General features: G+C 33.2%; 1 protein-coding gene and 1 pseudogene across 1 annotated transcript in view; one reads left to right on the top strand and one right to left on the bottom strand.

Annotated features, from left to right (window-relative positions):
- Positions 1–23050, top strand: part of Ncam2 (neural cell adhesion molecule 2) — a 231657-nt gene that overhangs the window by 83265 nt on the left and 125342 nt on the right. The window lies entirely within an intron of this gene.
- On the bottom strand, positions 13116–13666 carry LOC114087640 (chromobox protein homolog 3 pseudogene; annotated as a pseudogene).

Genomic DNA, 23050 nt, shown 5'->3' with positions numbered 1-23050 from the left:
TTACCAATTGATTTTATGGTGAGACATTTAAAATTTGCCCTCTTAGTTATTTTAAATATGCAATACATTATTATTGATGATAGTCATCTGGCTATGCAATAGACTTCCAAACCTATATCTCCTAACTATTTGAAACTTTGCATCCTGTGTTCAGCAGCTTCCCTTCTCCTTCCTTTTCACCCCTCCAGGCTTTGGTAACTATCATTGAACTCTATAAAGTTTATTAAATCCCATGAATAAGTGAGCTCATACAATATTTTTCTCTCTGTGCCTGACTTGTTTCACTTACTGTAATGCCCTCCAGATTCATCCATGTTACAATTGAAAAGTATGTCATTGGGTGTACATACCACATTTTCTTTATGCTTGTATCCTGGATGGGCATTAATATTTATTGCATATCTTGACTATTGTGAATAATGCTACAGTGAACATGGGTGTACAGATTCTCTAGAGGGTGCTAATTTTATTTCCACTTAGTAATGCACCCACAAGGATTACTGGATCATATGGTGTTTGTTGTTGTTGTTGTTGTTGTTGTTTTCCTTTGAGGAACCTCCATGCAGTTTTCCATAGAGGCAACACTAATTTACTTTTCAACTTACAGCATACTATAAAAGCTTGTTTCCTTTTCTCTGCATCCTCTTCAATACTTATCTGTCATCTCCTTAATATAAACTATTCTAACAGGTAGGAGATGATACCTTAATATGGATTTAGCTTGCATTTTTCTAATTAGTGAAGCTGTGTATTTTTTCATGTATTGTCCAGTTAAGTATCTTCTTTTGAGAAAGGTATGTTCAAGTCCTTTGACCATTTTAAAATTACATAATGCTTTTTCTTGCTATTGAATTCAGTTCCTTGTGTGTTTTGAATATTAATTCTTTGGCAAGCGTATTATTTTATAATATTTTCTCCCATTTCATTATTTATCTTTGCTGAGCTCTTTCATTTAATATTCATTGACACATATATATGTATATCAATAATTTATTATGTTTCTTTCTTTTATTCTATTATACACAGATCATAGAAGTTTTCTGGTATGTTGGTGGCCATTTTTTTGTTTTCAGATTTGGATATTATGCAAAATATCATTGTGAATATTTTTGAGAATCATGTGTGCATATAATTTCTGCTTTATGAAAATGAATATTTTAAACATTTTTTTCTATTCTTTTTATTTATTTATTTATTTATTTTATACCTAGTGGAAATACTATCTCTGCAGCCTTTTGGGTTTTGCAGTATTGTTGTTTTGTCTTGTTTTGTTGTTTCTTTTGGGGTTTTTGTTTGTTTATTTGTTTGTTTTGAGACAGGGTCTTGCTTAACTGTTCAACTGGCCTTGAGCTTGAGAAATTCTCCTGTCTCAGCCTCCCAAGCAGCTAGGATTACAGACATGTGCAGTCATGCCCACTTGCAATTTTCTTTGGCTTTTTTTTTTTTTTAATACCAGGGATTGAACCCAGGGGTTCTTAACCACTGAGCAACATCCCAGTCCTTTTTAAATATTTTATTTAGAGATAGGGTCTCACTGAGTTGCTTAAGGCCTAGCTAAATTGCTGAAGCTGACATTGAACTTGTGATCCTCCTGCCCCAGCCTCCCAAGCCACCACCATGCCTTGCCGGGTTTCTGTTCCCGCGACTAAAAGGCTCAGGGGTTACTCCGGTTGAACTGGGCTAACTGGGCTGCACAAAATAACTACACAAGAGACACAAATACCTTTCTCTTTGGGGTTGCTGTGACGGCTCCTCTGACCTTAAGTGTCCGCAGAAAGAGAGAGAGAGAGCATGCGCTGACCCCTTTTATTGAGGAGAAGCCTTTAAATGAGGCAAGGGGTCAGGTTTCAGGGGGCTGAGTCTATCTTCATGATGTCCACTGTCAGCAGGTTGACTGACACCTGGGTAGGCCACACCCAAGGGCACAGTAAGAGGAGGGGACACACACAAGGCACTTCCATGGAAGATTCTATCCTAAACAGGGCAAGGGGTTATATTACAAAGGAACAGGTGAGCATAGCTTCACCCATGGGGCTGTAGCAAGACACACCCATTTCTGTGACTGAGCTCCTCATCACCCAGCTGGGGAGTGTAACTCAGTCACCGGTAAGGTTGGCCTCCCACAATGCCTAACTTTTGTGGCATCTTAATGTAGAATTTGAAAAGGTAAAGTTTTAAGTTTTCACTAATTCCAGTTTATCAAATACATAAATTTGGACTTTTAAGGTCATACAGCTTATATTCTTTTTAAGAAACCATTACCTAGTAAAAGGTCTGGGAGACTTCTGCATATGCTTGCATTTTAAACTTTGTGGACTTAAGTTTTACATTAAGGTCTTCTAAGTCTATTTTGAGTCCATTTTTTTGGATTTGTTTATTATATTTCCATTTATATATCTAGTAGATATTGCACCACATATTGATAAAATATTTTACTTTATCTAGCTAGGCATTTGCCGAAATTATTGATCTGTTCCAAGTTTTAGCTTTTAGTTTTTTTAAAATTTATAATTTCCATCATTTATCTGTATTCTAGTTTGACATTTTCTGTTTTGCTTTCTTTATTTCCTGTCTCTTATATGTTTTGCATTGACTTTTCTCTTTATTTATGAATTTTTAAAGTGAACTCTTAGGGAATTTATGTTAGGTATTTTATATGTTTTTAACAAGTCATGTAAAACTCACCTGTCCTGCTGCACTTTGCTTTATTTGTGTTTACCAAATTATGATGTGCTGCATTCTTGTTATCACATGTGTCCCTTTACAGTCACCCTTATCAACTGACCTTTTTATTATTAATGTCATTATATATTACATCCACATCCATCCACAATCTAACTGAAAATAATAATAACATTAGTTTCACGTAGTTACGAAGATTTATAAAAACTGGAGAGAAATTTTTTTTTATTTATTCATTTAAATATCATTCCTTTTGCTTTTCCATTTTCCTTGAAAACCTAAATTTTCTATTAACTCCCCAAAATATCTTTATTTCTTTTATAGCAGATTTTCTTGGAATAAAGTGTATTAGATTTTTTTTTCATGTAGAAAGATCAACTCCTGCACCATTCTATTTATGAAATTTTTGTTGGTGAGAGTTCTGGGTTGACATTTCTTTAGATTTGTTTTCACATTCTTGTAAGTTTTTTTTTTTTTTTCCCTAAGAGAAATCTATGTAATTTGTATTGTTTTTCATTTCTGTGTCATGTATCATTTTTATCTAGCTGTTTCAAGCTATTTTGTTTATCTTTGTTATTTTCCAGTTTAATTATAATGTGTCTAGATGTGATTTTCTTTAAATGTTTCTGTTCAGTGTATGCTGAGCTTCTTCAAGCTGTAGATTCATGTTTGTCAATAGACTTGAACAGTTTGGGGTCATTATTTCTTCAATTTTTTTTCTCTCTAATCTTTTCATCACACTGTGACTTTACTTATACATGAGACCTTTCAAAAATTATCTCAGAGGTAGAGAGACATCTCATAGACTCATGTCCCAGTGCTTTTGACACCACATCATTTTTGTTGTTTCCCTGTAACTCTTTACTGCATCGTCTATTTTCTGCAATTGAGCCTATAGAATAAGTGTTTTAATTCAGAAATTATTATGTTTTAGTTGTAAAGTTTCAATTTTTTTGTGTTTTGTGTCTTCTCTTTGCTCACAATTTATACTTTTCATTCATTTTCTTTACCCCATGAACCATGGATAATGAATTCTAAAATCTCTGCTCTAAATCTACTGAGAGATAAATTCATCCTCTTGGTCATTTTAGGATTTGCATCTGTTAATTAATTTAGTCTTCTATTACAACTAAATAATCATAATATGTATGGAAGCTATTTAATAACCTTCCTTTTTGGCAATTGAAACCTAATTTGCATTAAATAAGATATTTAGAAATGTTTAATAGTGATGTACTTCTTAGTACATTACATGAAAAAACAATGGAAAGCTATTATTGTAATTAAACACATACATATTAGATATGCCTAAAATACTTTTATTATGCATTTTTCTTATCAAAAACCATTTATAAAGACTATAAAAATTAAAGAGACATTGCACAGTGTCACAAAACCTCTTATTCTAAGAATTTTTACCACCTGAACTGAGCAACTACACTATAATGTTGCTAAGAGTTAGTGGGAAAGAATCAAACCATTTATAACTTGATAGCAGCCTCATTTACTATAATAATACTAAACTTAAGGTGTTAAAAGATTAAGCCTTTTTGCTCCAAACTTCTTTTGTTGTTCAGCTTAAGCAGATTCCTTGGCATATTGCCAGTTCATTTTCACTGTTTCAAAGGTGTTACCTTACTAAGAAGCAGGAGTTGAACTAAAGTTCCAATTTAGAAAACAAAGAGATAACAGGCATGTGATAGGTAGTTTAATGCAATAAGCACCAATTACACAGTATGTTTGACTATAATTAGAATATCATTAAGTTTTGTGAGTAGGTAGTCATTACATATTAACTATTAATTAGACTTAATTATTTTATGTGATAAATTTAATTTAACAGTAACATGGTAACAATGCATGTTAAGAAATATTGAATTTTTTCACTTACATTTTTTCTAATTGAGTTTGCTGCAGCTGATTTTTAATTAATATTAGACATAATAGCAACTTGTAAATGTGCTGTCTCTTTAATATAAAAGAGGTACTTAGCAATATCAAATATATACTAAGGTTTTGGGAATACTAACTAATCTTGTGATACTGATTCATGTTTCTTCCATATTTACAAGAATTCAATGGAATTAATAGATGTGTGCTTTGTCCAATAATTCTTTATGCAAGTTTTAAAGTCTCTCAATATAATCGTGATTCTACCTTATAAGGTAGATAAGATGGGAACATGAATTTAACATTAAATGAAAATTTAGTAAGCTTTTAGAAATTGCAAAAATTCCTTGGTCATAGCAGATACACATTTTATATCTATGACTAAAATCTTGTCTTATGATCCTGACTTTTATACACACCATAATATATTTAGGATGTTTAAAACTTTAAAGAGAATGTCTCATTTGCAGATAAAATTTGGTTCCCCTATCTGCAACTATTTAGATTTTATACCAAGTATGGTAATTTCAAGGACAGAAAAAGAGAATGTAAAACATCTCTTCATGCAGAAGATTAAAAGAGAACGTTTTAAAAGAAACATGAAAAGCCTTTAATTGCTCAACAGTATTTTTTAACCCAATCCTTGCATGAGCTTCCTGGAGAAATGTCAAATATCAAATTTCAAATTTCTCTCTCTCTCTCTCTCTCTCTCTCTCTCTCTCTCTCTCTCTCTCCTCTTCTTCTCTCTCTCTCTCTCTCTCTCTCTCTCTCTCTCTCTTTCTTCTGTGCACAGATTCTGTTGCTTATTCTACTTTTATTACAATTTTTTCTCTCTGACATATACTAATCCAGATCAAAACTTGTTGTTAAAATGTATTTCAGAGATTAAGTGGTGAGATGTTTTTAGTATTTTAAAAAACATCTAATTCTTGTGAGGCTAAACCTTAGAAATGAATGAACACCAAACAAACAACTGGAAACATGATTTTTTATAACTACTGGATTCCTCACTGTGTTGTGGCACCTATTCTAACTCTAACAGAAAAACACTAAACTTTACCTCCACCTTGGTTTACCTTTCTGTTCTTACTCAGGAATGAACACCTTGCCATAAGGATTCCAGTTGTCACTAGGACAGTCAAGGTGCATTTCAGGTTAGGGTTCTGTAGTGAGGTGTCATTGGCGGAGTGATTTAAACAACAGACATGTCATCTTGCAGTTCTCATGTCTGGAAGTGTGAGATCAGGATGGGAGCATGGTGAGGTGCTTTGTGGGGATGCAGTTCCTCCTTATGTCCTCACATGGCCTTTCCTTGGTGAATGCACAACCACAAATTTATTGTCTCTTTTTACAAGAGCATTAATCCCATTTTAACAATTCCACCCTGTGACTTCAAGAAAATCTTAGTATATCCCAATGCTTCACTTCCACATTCCATCATAGTAAGAATTGGGTTGTAACATACACATTTTTGGACTTCACTGACTTCCCTGATATTTAGCCTTTTGACACAATAAGACACATCTAGAATATGTGACACATTGCTTGTTACCCCCACTCTTTCTTCTTCCTCCTCAGGATGTTTTTGGATTTATGAATAATGCAGATGCACCTTGTCCAGAGTAGTATATTGGTTTAAAATGCATTATCACAATTAAATGGACCTATTCATTTTTAATATAGCTCTTAGAAAAATATACATTGGACATCTAATCTGTGGTTGTCCATGCATCAAAGAAAATTGCACTTCCAATGGACAGCACTATATAGAGGTTCATAATCTTAAGGAGTTCTTTAGAAATTATGGGAAGCTACCTAAAGGTTTTGAGCAGAGAATAAACTGCCCAAACTAAAGTTTACAGAAATGCCCCTGGATGTGGTATTAAGAATAGGTTGAAAGGGATATAAAAGTGGGAACAGGGGGACCAGTATTGAAATAAATGAAGCTAATTTTATGGTGTGATTTTAATTTATTGACATCACTTCAACATACACTTATATAAGTATCGGGGCACAACCTTTATAAGAAAGAATAAATAGCATATTCAACATGCAGCAATTTTAATAGATTATATAAAACCTGAAACCGAATTTAGTATTAAATTATTGTATGTGTGTTGTGTTTTTCTTAGATTATCTCAAATGATATTCATGATTTTGTGTTAAGAAATTGTGCTAGCCATATTCTTAAGGAATATATGCAGTGCAACATTGCAAGAAAAAACATGAATTACAGGGATATAGGGATATTACATTCCTAAGTGTAATGTAAAATTGGGCTTTTTTTCTAATTATATGGTCAAAAGGGTAATATTGCTTAGTTTTAGTACACTATTTAGATTTGCGAAAATATGCATATTTATATTTTCTCTAAGTGGATTCAACATGCTTGAATAATCATTACATATTGAATGAGAAAAAAACGTAATTGTCAATAAGTTGTTTTAAATTGATTAAAGGAGTAAATGGGATTTCTATATCTTCCTTTAAAAACCTTTAATTATAATTATTCAGTTTAATATTTTTTATCGTATAACTAGAAATAGAGTAGCATCAGTGCTTTTCAAACATGCAAATGATTGAAAGCAAATATTGCACCAAGTATCGGGAGTGAGAGTCTACTTACTAGATCAGCTTAGAAAGTATTATACAATAACATATAATTTAATGTACTTATAATTGCATATGTCTCATAGAGTACAAAAATGAGCAGCAAGCGTAAAAAAAATCTTTAAGAAGTAAAATCTCCACAGTTTTTAAAGATGTAGAAACTAAGAAAAATATAATATGGAATCTGTATAGTGAAAATACAGTGACTGATAGGACAGCATATATTCACAGTAATCCATTTATTTCAATACAAAAAACTATTTAATACAAAAAATGCACATCAAGTGTTACCTTTCTATGTTCTAATATTATGGACACAATAAACCATCTACGTCCTTGGGATGGAGATGAAGTTTTGATGAGAGAAATTCACTTCTCCCAAGGACTGCTTTTAACACTCATGAATCTTAAAATGCTTTAACATGCAGCAATAATTAAATCTTTATTTAATTATAAATAAAGCTTGGGAACAAACTCAGCAGTAAAATGTTTGCTCAACATGCATGAGGTTGGGTTCAGTCCTCAGCAATGCAATAAATAAATAAATAAATTATTTATTACATACAAGGCATTTGAAGACATTTCTTTTTGTTTAGACAATCTGATTTTTTGTGTCTAGATAAAATTTTTCTAAGATTATAAGAGTAGCTATCGGTGTGGTCTGCTCAATGTCAAAAAGACTTTTATAAAACTTTATATTTTATTTTATTTCTGTGATTTTTTTCAGACTTAGTAAAATGATTGATTTTTGTCTCAATTGCTCTTCATTTATTAATGCTAAAACAGGAGTTATATGCATTTTTTCTTACCCTGACCAACATTTAATTTTATGACTGCTTATTTTACTTGTTTTAAAAACTTCATTTATATAATAAACATTATATATATAAACATTTCTGGTCATATATTAATAAGCAAATTTATAATTTCATTTGAATAAATGCATATCTATTTTAATACTTCATTTCTAAGGAAACTGACTTTTTTATTAATAAAAGAACTTTAACACTTCTATATGTCTACAAAAGCAATCATTCTTTCTTTGATAACTTAGAAATTTTTATGGAGATTAATATCTGAAATCTGGATATCTACGTGAAATTATGCCTAATAATAACAGTTATTTATGGAAAATTATATAAAGGTAAAAAAATAGCCATTACAACATAATGTTATTGTACTTCATGTGTCATATGAGGAAAGACATATTTGATAAAGAGAAAGATTAATATTAGTAAGATGAATAAGTCACCTTACTTATAACAAATCTATTATGGTCAGAATGATTATATCACTAATAAACATTAAATTAAAGAGAAACCTGGTATATTCTAAGAAGTCATACACAGGCATTTCTTAATATGATTTGACTTGAGGGTCATAAAATATGCCAAGATTTATGCAAAACGTGGTTGTTGAAATTTAATACAAAAAAATGCACATCAAGTGTTACGGCTAATTGGCAATAAGCATTCATCTAATTTAGTATTCCATGTGGCCATTTGAATTCCCATGGTACATGGACTGAATCCAGTTAATTGCCATAGCTGATTCTGCATATGACTGAACATACAGTACTGGATCTATGAAATCATTAATTGAATTATCCTCTAAATGTGCCAAAGGATATATTAGGTTTTACTCCCTTGGTAGTTTCCTTCTGAATAAATCAAATGAGAAAATTCAAACGCTTGGAAAAAAATGTTAAGGTGTTTCAATTTTTTATTGCAGTTAATTCTCAACTAATTTAAGGAGCTAACATCTTCACAAGATAGGCAGAGTTTTAAAATGATAATGTATTACAATAGAAAAATAAATAAATAAAACCTAGAATGGAGTCCAAACTTTTGAAACATAATACAAATGAAGATATATTTTTCCTCTTCTGCTAAATAATTGACAACAGTTAGAATATATACTTATCCTCCAGTCATTAATTTTATAATTATATATGGAGCACCTATTGTGTGTCAAGTATAAATTTAGTTGCTGTATATAGAACTACAAGGAAAGTACCCACCCCCCAATTAAGGAGACAGAACATGAAACTATCTGATTATTTATATGATGCTTCTAATAAATGCCTCATTAGGTGATTCCATCATTATGTGAACATCACAGAGTGTCTGTAGATCAACTAAAGAGGCTAAAATGTCACTAGGCATAAAATCCTACATGACCGCCATTGTATAAAAGGTCTGTATTTAACTAAAATACAATTATGTCCTGTAGTTATGTTGTGCAGGACAATACATATATTATCTTTGTGATTCTAAAATATTTAAATTCATTTTTCATTTATTTTATAATATCCTTTCATTTGATTCACTAAGTAGATGTTATAATTTTCTCAAAATGGGGCGAAGCAAATGATTAAAAGGAGGAAAGGTTTATGGGTAGCTAGGATTTAAGGAGCACAGTTAAGCTAACTGGAGAAAAAGTCACAAAGATAGTCATTAGTCAATTTATATTCATCTCTGAAACCATAATAAAAGTTGGGTACTAACATTAGCTTAATGTAGAAACAGGTATGTCTGTAAGCTAGTAAGGGGCTTCTAAAATAGACCAGGTGGTGACCATGACCTAGATAGGAGAGCTAAGAGTAGATACTGAGAAAAGGGAAAGATGTTCCTTTAGATTGTGTTTCAGTAGTGAGAACTGAATGGCGAAACTTGAAAAATAAAACCTCCATTACACATTACAAAATCTGTTACTATTATTTGTGGTTGTTAAAATGCTAAAGAAACAAATTTGAGAACTGCACTTCACAGAGCATCAAGCCCAGTAAAGAGCCTTGCTCTCATCCTCAGTGTTGTTTACAGGATAAAACACATGATATCATCAATGTGATTTTAAAAGACTTAAATTTATTTTTCATTGGTTTTCATTCATTTTTCAAATAATACCTTTTCTATTTGAATCAGTAAGTGGAGAGTCCAAGTTCCTGTGGTGAATTGCCTGATAATATTATTCATGACCTATGGCAGATTTAGGTCAAAGATTTCATATTTCAATTCCCAGAGCCAGTGGTGTGCTTGTTATCACCTTTAGCTTGCTTTTGAGCTGTCAGAATTCAGGTACAGGTCAGAATACAGGAAGCACTAAGACTGTGCTTAGGTCACACATACCAACTGCAAATAAATCATGTTCAGAAGATAGATTTCAAAGCCTGAGCAGAAATGACAAGAGAAAGAGTATGGTTTGCATTAAGCAAGTAATCAAGTCAGAAAATCTCATACAATGACAGAATGCAGTAATGAATAGCAGCTATAAGTCCAGATCTACATCTCAGCAAGAAAGAATAAAAAAGAAAACAAAAGGTGATATTTATCAAAACAGGTACAACTAGTTACCAACTCTGAGATCAGACGTGGAAGTTTCTTTTGTATTTCCAGGTATTAACAGGGTTGGGCATGGAAAAAGTTTGTTCTGAACACAACATTGAAGAAGGTGACAGATTGAGACACAGGCAAACCTCACTGTCTCTTATGATTATGGTAACTCTAAATCAGAAATTCAGTCAAGGTCATGGACATAAGAATTGTTTAAATGTTCTAGCTCAGCCTTCTGCTTGTACAGCTGCCGTTTAATTAAATCTAAATAATTTCTCCTTAGGGAACATTTCACGGCAATAGTAGGTGAAAGAAACATGGTTCCTTGAATTTTTTTTAAAGTCTGCATTTGTATTACTTCCTCTTTGAAATATCCCTATTCTTACAGTTTAAGCTGAAACTCATACAATTTTATTAACATTTAATCATCAAGAAGAATGGGACTAAAAATAAATCAATATTTTTACCACCAAGAACTACTATAGTATTTTTCCTTATAGAATCTCTGTTTGTAAAGAGGCTTTCCTATACATGGAATAAATAGCACTGTCCCAAAAAATTTATACAATTTTGCCAAAAACGAATGTCACATTTTATATGGTCCGATGCATTTTATAAATGGTAGAAATTATATTTAAATATAAAATATAAAACTCAAATTCCTGTGTCCTTTCCTAAATTATCTTAGAGTTTAAGGAATTTAGAAACCAATCATCAAGTTCAACTTAATTCTTAAAAAAAAAGAAAAGAAAAGAAAAAAGAAAGAAAGAAAACAAAAGAGAACATCCAAACTGCTACAGAACATCAAGGTCTTGACAAGTGCAAAATTCTTTTACATTGTTTTCATCTGCTATTCTGTCAGTGTGTGTATGTACATAAGTATATGCATGTGGCCAGATTCCCTCTCTCTTTTATTTTTTGAAGTCTCATATGAGGTAAAGTGTGATCTTTTTTAATATAAATTTTTAATTTTATATATGACAACAGAATGCATTACAATTCTTATTACACATATAGAGCACAATTTTTCATATCTCTGGTTGTATACATAGTATATTCACACAAATTCCTGTCTTCATACTTTGGATAGTAATGATCATCACATTCCACCAGCATTAATTACAGCATCCCCCCCTCTTTTTCCCTCTATCCCCTCTGCCCTATCTAGAGTTTATCTATTCCTCCCATGCTCCTGCTCCCTAACCCACTATGAATCAGCCTCCTTATATCAAAAAATATATATTCTGCATTTGTTTTTTGAGGATTTGCTAACTTCACTTAGCATTATCTTCTCTAATTCCATCCATTTACCTGCAAATGCCATGATTTTATTCTCTGTTATTGCTGAGTAATATTCCTTTGAGTATATATGCCACATTTTTTTACCCATTCATTTTTTAAAAAATATAAAACTATTTATTGACCATTGTTCACCAGTATTTACAATAAAGTAAACAATATACAGTTGGGTAACTTTCTGATTACTACAAAGTTATTTTCCTAGCTTGTGTTGAACCAGTAATCCAAATACTGAAAAGATTGAGCCTACATATTAAGGATGAACTGGGGTGAAGAAAACACATGCAGGTCAATAGTTTAGACTGTAAAAATTCCTTCACCAATTTATGTGTGCAGGCTATAAATTGCCAACATCTCTAGCCATCTGATCAGGTTTCCATGAGCCAAATCTTAAGACATTCCATGAATCATGACCTTTTAGTACGCATATTTCAACTTTTTAAAAAGGAATGGCTAACTAGAAGAACTACTAACATGCCTACTCCATTCTTCAATAATTTTAAGACAAACTAGGATTTGTCTAATTTACTTGCCCGGGTACAGAAGTTGTATAGTGATAGTATTTTTCCTTTCAGGAATTTTGCAAATAAAACTGTTGTGTTTATGTGACAACAGATGTAAATTTAATGTGCTTTTAATTATATAATTTAAAGTGTCCAATTAACTACAGAATCACTTATTTAATCTGAAAGGTTAAGTTTAGGGAAAATTTCAATTTAACTTGAAGTGACATTTCTTAGGTTGCAGAGGATGATGGCATCTCAGGAACATGGGTTTACTACCCATTGTTTTTGTGTTGGTGAATGTTTAAAAAACCAAAATCATTATGTAAGCATTTTATCTACACATGCGCGCACACACACACACACACACAAATAAACAAAAACCCAGAATGGTCCTTAGGCATATGAGTTAAAAACAAGTTCTGAGTAATAACTACAGAAATTTCCCCAACTTTTAGAAAAGCAGAGGAAATATACCATCATATCAAATGCTCTTTTCTGATAAAGAAAGCAACTACAGAAAGATTTTATTTGTTCAAAGTAACCAGTGCTATTGATGCAAAACAAAAAAACCCCAACAACTCCCCAATACTACTTTTAAAACCAACATATCAAACTTGATTTTCATTAGAATGTAGTTATTTTTTCACACTAGTAAATCAAAAACCAAGACCCAGATTTTATATTTATTTATTATTTATGTATGTATGTATATTTACTTACATACATATATATATATATATATATAATATATATATATTATATATATATATGTATATATGTATAACAATGCAAATAGTTATTGAGCTTCATCTTCTGGACAAGAATGCCAAGTTAGTCTCTCTTCATATAAAGCAATTACAATTTGAGGACACTTCATATTTGCTTCTTTTGCCAGCACCAAGTCTGCCTCATCTGAATCTTTCCATTTCATAAGAAACATCAATTCTCCACTGCTGTCTGTGGCATCAATTATTCGTTCAGGATCAAAACCTCTGGCAAAGCCTCTTGGTTTGTCAGCAGCATCTCTTTTCTTCTTTGACTTGCTATCATCAGATTCACTGTCAGATAAAGATTTTCTTTTGGTACCATCTTTTTCTTTACCAGCTTTTTGAGAATTAAGAAATGCTTCAATTCACTCTGGACAATCTAAATTTTCTTCAGGTTCCCAAGTATTGTCAGCACCTGTAAATCCCTTCCACTTCAGAAAGTATTAACCTTTCTATTTACTACACGTCAGTCTAGGATTTTTTCTACCACAAATTCTTCAGGCTCTGCCTATTCAAATTTTTTACTCTTTCCATTCTGTTTCTTTCCCATTTTTTGCAATGTAGTCTTATTGGAGGACATTTTTTTTAAATTGCAGACTTGAAGAGCTATAATCACCACCTCTGATGCTCCAGTTGCGGATCTGCAGCATCTCCAGCCCTGTGCGCCTCAAGCTTGAGTCACATCAGATGGAGGGGAGGGGCGGGGGCCTTTTATCCATTCATCTCTTGAAGGCCATCTATGGTTGGTTCCACAGTTTAGCTGTTGTGAATTGTGCTGCTATAAACATTGATGTGGCTGTGTCCCTGTAGAATGCTGTTTTTAAATCCTTTGGGTATAGACCCAGGAGAGGAACAGCTGGGTCAAATGGTGGTTCCATCCCCAATTTTCCAAGAAAACTCCATACTGCTTTCCATATTGGCTGCAAATTGAAGTCCCACCAGCAGTGTATGAGTGTACCTTTTTCCCACATCCTCGCCAACACTTATTGTTGTTTGTATACATAATAGCTGCCATTTTGACTGCACTGAGATGAAATCTTAGAGTGGTTTTAATTTGCATTTCTCTAATTGATAGTGATGATGAACATTTTTTCATGAATTTGTTGGTTGATTGTATATCATCTTCTGAGAAGCGTCTCTTTGGGTCCTTGGCCCATTTATTGATTGGGTTATTTGTTTTTTGGTGTTTAGCTTTTTTGAGTTCTTTATATACGCTAGTGATTAGTGCTCTATCTGATGTGTGAGGGGTAAAGATTTGCTCTCAAGATTTAGGCTCCCTATTCACCTCACAGATTGTTTCTTTTGCTGAGAAGAAGCTTTTTAATTTGAGTCCATCCCATTTATTGATTGTTGATTTTAATTCTTGTACATAGGAGTCATTTTAATTCTTGTACATAGGAGTCTTATTAAGGAAGTTGTGGCCTAATCCCACGTGTTGGAGATTAGGGCCTACTTTTTCTTCTGTTAGACACAGGGTCTCTGGTTGTATTCCTAAGTCCTTGATCCATTTTGAGTTGAGTTTTGTGCATGGTGAGAGATAGGGGTTTAATTTCATTTTGTTGCATGTGGATTTCCAGTTTTCCCCCGCACCATTTTTGGAAGAGCCTATCATTTCTCCAATGCTTGTTCTTGGTATCTTTGTCTAATATAAGATAATTGTAGTTTTGTGGGTTAGTCTCTGTGTCCTCTATTCTGTACCATTGGTTTACTACTCTGTTTTGGCACCAATACTATGCTTTTTGTTACTATTGCTCTGTAGTATAGTTAAAAATCTGGTGTAGTGATGCCACCTACTTCAATTCCGGCTAAGGATTGCTTTAGCTATTCTGGGTCTCTTATTTTTCCAGATGAAATTCATGATTGCTTTTTATGTTTCTATGAGAAATGTCTTTGGAATTTTAATCAGAATTGCATTAAATCTATATAGTGTTTTTGGAAATATGGTCATTTTGATAATATTAATTATTCCTATCTAAGAGCAAGGTAGATCTTTCCATATTCTGACGTCTTCTTTGATTTCTTTCTTTAGGTTTCTGTAATTTTCATTATATAGACATTTCACCTATTTTGTTAAGTTGATTCCCAACTATTTCTTTTTTGTTTTGAGGCTATTGAGAATGGGGCAGTTTTCCTCATTTCCCTTTCTAAGGATTTGTCACTGATATACAGAAATGCCTTTGAATTATGGGTGTTGATTTTATATCCTGCTACTTTTCTAAATTCATTTACTAATTCTAAGAGTTTTCTCGTGGAACTTTTAGGGTCTTCCTGGTATAGAATCATATTATCAGGAAATAGTGCCAATTTGAGTTTTTCTTTTCCTATGTGTATCCCTTTAATTTCTTTCGTCTAATTGCTCTGGCCAGTGTTTCAAGAACTATGTTAAATAGGAGTGGTGAAATAGGGCATCTCTCTCTTGTTCCAGATTTTAGAGGGAATGCCTTCAATTTTTCTCCATTTGGAATGATGTTGGCCTGGGCCTTAGCTTAGATAGCCTTTATGATGTTGAGATATATTCCTCTTATCCCTAGTTTTTCTGGTGTTTTGAACATAAAGGGTGTTGTATTTTGTCAAATGCTTTTTCTGCATCTATTGAGATGATCATATGATTCTTATCTTTAAGTCTATTGATGAGATGAATTACATTTATTGATTTCTGCATGTTGAACCAACCTTACATCCCTGGGATGAATCCCACTTGATCATGGTGCACTATCTTTTTGACATGTTTTTGTATTCAATTTGCCAGAATTTTATTGAGAATTTTTGCTTCTCTGTTCATTAGAGATATTGGTCTGAAGTTTTCTTTTTTTGATGTGTCTTTGACTGGTTTTGGAATCAGAGTGATATTGGCCTCAGAGAATGAGTTTAGAAATGCTCCCTCTTTTTCTATTTCCCGAAATAAATTGGATAGAATTGCTATTAGTTCTTCTTTAAAGGCCTTGTAGAACTCACCTGTGTATCTATCCTGTCCTGGGCTTTTCTTGGCTGGTAGACTTTTGATGGCGCCTGCTATTTCATCATTTCCTCTGTTTAAATTGTGTATATCATTCTGATTCAATTTAGGCAAATTATATGACTAGAAATGTGTTGATGCCTTGATATTTTCTATTTTATTATAGTGCAGGTTTTCAAAATAATTCTAATTATCTTCTGTATTTCTGTAGTGTCTGTTCTGATATTTTGTTTCTCATCACATATGTTAGTAACTTGAATTTTCTCTCTCCTTCTCTTCATTAGCATGGCTAAGGGTCTGTCAATTTCATTTATTTTTTCAAAGAACCAACTTTTTGTTCTGTCAATTTTTTCAATTGTTTCTTTTGTTTCAATTTCATTGATTTCAGCTCTGATTTTAATTATTTCCTTTTTTCTGTTGCTTTTGGTGTTGATTTGTTCTTCTTTTTCTAGAGCTTTGAGATGTAGTCTTAAGTCATTTATTGTGTTGACTTTTTCTTCTGTTAAGGAATGAACTCCATGCAATGAACTGCTTTCATAGTGTCCCAGAGATTTCAATATGTTGTATCTGTTTTCTCATTCACCTCTAAAAACTTTTTAGTCTCCTCCTTGATGTCTTCTGTAGCCCATTGTTTATTCAGTAGCATATTATTTAGTCTTCAGGTATTGGAGTGGATTTTATTTCTTATTTTATCATTGATTTCTAATTTCATTACATTATGATCTGACAGAATGCAGGGTAGTATCCCTACATTTTTATATTTGCTAAGAGTTGCTTTGTGGCATAGTGTATGGTCTATTTTACAGAAGGATCCATGTGCTGCTGAGAAAAAAGTATATTCTCTCATTGAAGGTTGGAATATTCTATATATGTCAGTTAAGTCTAAGTTGTTGATTGTATTATTGAGTTCTATAGTTTCTTTGTTCAGCTTTTATTGGAAGATCTATCTAGTGATGAAAGAGGTTTGTTAAAGTCACCCAAAATTATTGTGTTGTGGTCTATTTGACTCTTGAACTTGAGAAGAATTTGTATGATGAACATAACTGCTCCATTGTTTGGGGCATATATATTTATAATTATTAAATCTTGTTGGTGTATGGTTCCCTTGATCAGTATGTAGTGTCCTTTTTTATCCTTTTTGATTAATTTTCGTTTGAAGTATACTTTATTTGATATGAGGATGGAAACCCCTGCTTGCTTCCACAGTCCATGTGAGTGGTATGATTTTCCCAAACCCTTAACTTCAGTCTGAGAATGTCTTTTTCTATGAGAGGTGTCTCTTGGAGACAACATATTTCTGGGTCTATCTCTTTTTTTAATCCAATCTGCTAGTCTATGTCTTTTGATTGGTGAATTTAGGCCATTAACATTCAGGGTTATTATTGAGACATGATTTGTATCCCCAGCCATTTTTGTTTATTTTTGGTATTTAATGTGACTTGGTTTCTCCTCTGATTAGATTTTCCTTTAGTGTAATCCCTCCCTCTGCTGATTTTTATCATTGTTTTTCATTTTCTCTTTTTGGAATATTTTGCTGAGGATGTTCTATCGTGCAGGTTTTTCATTGTAAATTCTTTTAACTTTTGTTTATCATGGAAGGTTTTTATTTCATCATCAAATCTAAAGCTTAGTTTTGCTGGGTATAAGATTCTTGGTTGACATCCATTTTCTTTCAGAGCTTGGTATATGTTGTTTCACAAGCTCCTGGCTTTGAGGGTCTGGTTTGAAATATCTGCTGAGATACAAATTGGTTTCCCCAAATATGTGTGATCTGATTTCTCTCTCTTGGGCTTTTAAGATTCTATCCTTATTCTGTATGCTAGGCATTTTCATTATACTGTGCATTGGTATAGTTCTGTTGTAATTTTGTACATGTGATATCCTGTAAACCTCTTATCTTTGGTTTTCTAATCCATTCTTCATGCTCGGGAAATTTTCTGATATTATCTCATTGAAGAGACTGTGCCTTCCTTTGGTTTGAAACTCTGTGCTTCCTCTATCCCAATAACTTTTAGATTTGGTCTTTTGATGCTGTCCCACAATTCTTGGGTGTTCTATTCATGATTTCTAACATTCTTCACTGTGTGATCAACTTTATTTTCCAGCGTGTATACTTTGTCTGCATTATCTGATGTTTTTCTTCCAAGTGATCTATTCTTTTGGTTATGCTTTCTATTGAGTTTTTTATTTGATATATTGGATCTTTCATTACAAGGATTTCTGACTGTTTTTTTTTTTTTTCTTTCAGGGTCTCTATCTCATTTGAAGTAATCTTTTGCTACCTGTATTTGCTCTCTTATCTCATTGTTGGAGTGATCAATTTTTGCTTGTATTTGCTCATTTAGGTCATTCTTTAATTCACAGATCATTTTAATTATTAACCATCTGAACTCCTTCTCTGACATTTCATCAACTTTGCTGTCCTTAGGTTTTGTTATTATAGTGCCCTGGTTTGTTTGAGGCACCTCCTCCCTTGTTTTTTTATGTTGTCTATGTGTCTTCCTTTCTTGCAGTGTGGATCTGAAATATTACAGTTTCTTCCCTATAGTCTTGTAGTACCTGTGCAGATTGTCTGCAACTCACCTTGCTGTTGGGCTTCCAGACCCTGTTAGTGTCCCTCAATGGATGCTACTGCATCCTGTATGGGACCTGAGTAAGTTGGAGTGGTTGGGTCTGGACCACTGGGCTTGACCTCCCACAGTAGTTTGCTGGTAGGAAGGGGTGGTCCTGCACCAAAGGCTAAGCTCTGGCAGTGTCTGCCCCACCAGGGGGGAGGGGTGAACTGGGCCTAGTGAAATCCTGCATCCTGCGAGGGCTGTTGTGAGCCATCTGGGGTGGATCTCGGTAGTAGTGCACTGATCAGAAGTGCACTGGTCAGAAGGGGTGGTCCTGCACAAGAGAGTAGGCTTTGGCAAGTGTATGCCCTACTGGGATAGGGGTTGACCTGGCCTGCTGTGCACTTGGGCCCTGCAGAGGCCCCTGTGGCTGGATCTGGGCTGCTGGGCTTGACCTCCCACAGTAGTCTGCTGGTAGGAAGGGGCTGTCTTGTGCCAAAGGCTAGGCTAGGCTCGGCAGTGTCTGCCCTGAAGTGGGAGGGATGAACCCAGCCTACTGAAATCCTGGATCTGGGTGTGGGCTATTGTGAGCTCTCTGGCACAATATGATCTTTTGCTATAAGGAAAAGAGTGTGAGATGATTTAATCAAACCAACTAACATATATGTGATATCATGTACTTATCAGCTTTTTGGTGAGAACATTTGAAATTAGCTTTTATAGCAATTAAGATATACATATGATTCATGATTATTAACTATAGTCGCCATAGTGTGTCATAGACACTTTTAGTTAGCTTTTTCACTCCTGTGACTGAAAGATCCGACCAGAACAACTGTAAAGAAAGAAAACTTTTTGGGGAGGACTCTTGGGGCTCAAGGTGAGGCAGTACATCCTGGTGGAAGCGTGTGGCAGAGGGAAGCAGCTCACATGAAGATCAGAGGAACTCCACTCTGCAGATACAAATATATTCCCCACAGCCACACCTAATTCCCAAGTCCTGCAGCCACACCCTACAACTTCAGTTACCACTCAGTTAATCCCTATCAAGGGATTAATTTACTGATTGGGTTAAGACTCTTACAACCCCATCATTTCTACTCCAAATGTTCTTGCATTGTCTCACATGTGAGTTTTCAGGGGACACAACATCTAAATCATAACAAATCCCAAAAATTTATTATGTTGTCTAAGTGAATCTTTGAACCCATTTGCCTTTGAACTCCATTAGATCTTGTTCCCCTTACTCCCACTACAGCCTTGGGTAACTAACATCCTATTGCTCTTTTCCTTCAGTTTCACAATTCTAGATTCTATGTATGAGTGAGATAATACACTGTCTCTCCATGCATTGTATATTTCACTTATCATAATGCATTCCATTTTCATCACAGATGACAGAATTTTCTTTTTAATGGCTAAATAATATTCCATTATATATATATATATGCCACATTGTTTTAAATATTTATTTTTAAGTTGTAGTCGGACATAATACCTTTATTTTATTTATTTATTTACTTTTATGTGGTGCTGAGGATTGAACCCAGGGCCCCACGAGTGCTCTACCGCTGAGCCACAACTCCGGCCCTGCCACATTTTTATTTTTATTTTTATTCACCTCCCTAAGGATATTTAGGTTGATTCCATATCTTGGCTTGTGAATAATGCTGAAATAAACATGGAAATGCCAATAAATTTTATCATATTAATTTCAGTTTCTTTGGATAGATGTCTAAGAATAGGATTGTAAGATTGTACATTATTTAACTTTTAATTTTCTGGGAGACCCTCCATAAAGTTCTGAATGAACACTGTACTTATATTCTCACCAACAGTATATAAGGATTCACATTTTTCCATAACCTCACCATCACTTACCTTGTTTCTTTTGATAATAGCCATTCTAACAGGTTTGAGGTGATATATCATTGTGGAATTAATTTGCATTATTTCAATAATATGGGATATTGAGAATTTTTAAATTTATCTATTGAAAGTTTGTCTGCTTTTGAGATATATCTATTTTGATATTTTGTCCATTTTTTAAATCAGGCTATTCATTTTCTTGATCTTGAAATGCCACAAGATTCTTATCATAAAGACTTACTATAATGACAATCCATGGGAAGCACTTACATTGTGTGACACATTTTAAGTCATGAAAATATGTGAGAAATTGACGTACATGCTCTGGTAGGATACTTTTTATTCAGTTAGTTATGTAATAATAAACTTATTCTGTTAGAAACTTATTCTTATAGATGAATATGCATCCCTCATATTAAAACAGTGATAAGCATGAAATAGATGATTATTGACAATTTTGGACAATGAATTGGGAGTGACTGCCTTCCCCAGAGTTTCAAAATCAGAATAAGAATTCGGCTTAAACATCTTTTTTTTTTTTTTTTGCTGCAAGCATATTGTCACCTCCTTTAATGTTCATACTAAGATAACAATTTAATTTCTTCATAAATGTCCTAACTGGTGAATTCCTTATGTATGTTCACATAAGTAAATTTAAAAATTGTTTATAATTAGTTATTGTATTTTAAAACATTAGTGTATGTTCCATAAATATCAAATGGTATCTTACAGTGTTTTAGGCAATTTTATTTAATGCAGAAATTACTTTTCATGGTCAAGATCAAAATTTCAGAGTTAGGTTATTCAAAATTAATCACAAGAGGACTAGAAAATACATTTTTGAAATTACCTTAGAAATCTAAATTTTTTACATAAGTAATAATGAAAAACTTTTCTACACTGGCCTAACATTTTCTGTTAATTCAAAATGGAGGGTATTTTATAGTCTTATACTGAACCTAGAGAATTGTCTTTGATTTTCTTAAAATAACAAAATTAATGCACTGATTTGATCACATTTTTAAATAGTCTTTTAGGGTTCTATTTTAATTCTTACATTTCAAATTTATAAAATTTATAGAAAATGATCCATCATTTCTTATCATTGCCATATTTGGCTCAGATCTATTTCTGTCATTGTCTATGAAAGTGAGAAAAAGGTTTTTACTTAATGCCTTGTCTTGGGGAAATCATCTCTTACAAAATAGAAATTATTCTGACACATTAAAATTTTAAGGAAGACATTACTTAAAACTGCAGCAAATAGTGCTCAGAACTTTCACAGTAGGGGAAAGGGTGAGCTCAACTCCAAAAAGAAGGGGAAAATGGGAATTTATAGTCAATTAGCAGTGTGTGAATTTGAGGGATTGGGTCAGGAGAACAGGATTCTTCTGACAAAGTAGGACCACAAACTTCAACCCTGAAAGTAGTGGATGATGAATTTGGTAAAACATCAAGGGTGAGAGTAATCAAGAACACTATTGGCATGTATGCAAGAAATAAATAAAAATAAAATTTTTTAAAAAAGAAAGGAAAAAAAATGAGGGAGTTCCGTCTGCTTGAATTTAGCAGGATGCTTTGCTAAGGCAAGACAGAGAAAGGCCAAAGAGAAGGCATAATGGAGAAATGGGTTTTGAAGAGCCTCACTAAAGTTTGTAGAGGATGTTTTGGGGCTGGGCCTTGTGGCACACACCTGTAATCCCAGAGGCTTTGGAGGCTGAGGCAGAAGGATCAAAAGTTCAAAGCCAGCCTCAGCAATTTAGCAAGGACCTAAGCAATTTAGTGAGACCCTGTCTCAAGATAAAAAATAAAATAGGGCTGGGAATGTGGGTCAGTGATTAAGTGCCCCTGAATTCCATGACCAGTACCAAAAATAAAAAAGGGAATCTTTGATACTTTTCAAAAGTTTCTCTTGGACAGCAGAGGTTTTCCGAAATACAATTTTTCCCTCCTCATCCAATTAATGAAATATTGGCATCTTTTCAATATTCAGATTTTTCTTATTTTTCTTCACTGCACTGCCCAAATTTAAAAAAAAATTGTTCTTCCAATAATGTTATTTCTATATGTTGTAGTTTTTAGAATGATATTTTAATATGAACTTTCATAGGATTTGAAGAATACTTAATCCCTTAAGAGATGTTAACATAAATTTATATTCCCTGTAGTTAGGGGATAACTTTTTTATGTACAAAATATGGGACAAAAGAATTAGGCAGAAAATATAACTTCAATGGTAAATTTATTCCTTTCCATCTTGGCTTCTGCCTATTTTTGTCTTTTTGCCTTCCTTCTGATTTTTTAAAATCATCAATGTTTATTTCTTCTCATAATATTTGAAGCCTTTCATGATATAAAGATAATTACAATTCCTCTTTTATCTCTAAAAATTATAAAACACTTTTTAGCCACCTCACATGTTGCTCTGCCAGAGTCATGGCCTTCTTTACATCATGGCTCAAACCCAATTCTTCAATTTCATTAGCATGCTAACATTGTGTCAGTGAAAATTCCTGCCTTGCTACCATTTTGATGTTTTAAAATATTCTATTTTATTGAGTTCAGGGGTTTTAAATGCCTTCTT

Source organism: Marmota flaviventris, chromosome 8 (assembly GCF_047511675.1).
Source record: "Marmota flaviventris isolate mMarFla1 chromosome 8, mMarFla1.hap1, whole genome shotgun sequence".
Classification (NCBI taxonomy): domain Eukaryota; kingdom Metazoa; phylum Chordata; class Mammalia; order Rodentia; family Sciuridae; genus Marmota; species Marmota flaviventris.
Note: the sequence above shows the minus strand (reverse complement) of the source record. Positions and strands in the feature narration are given on the sequence as shown.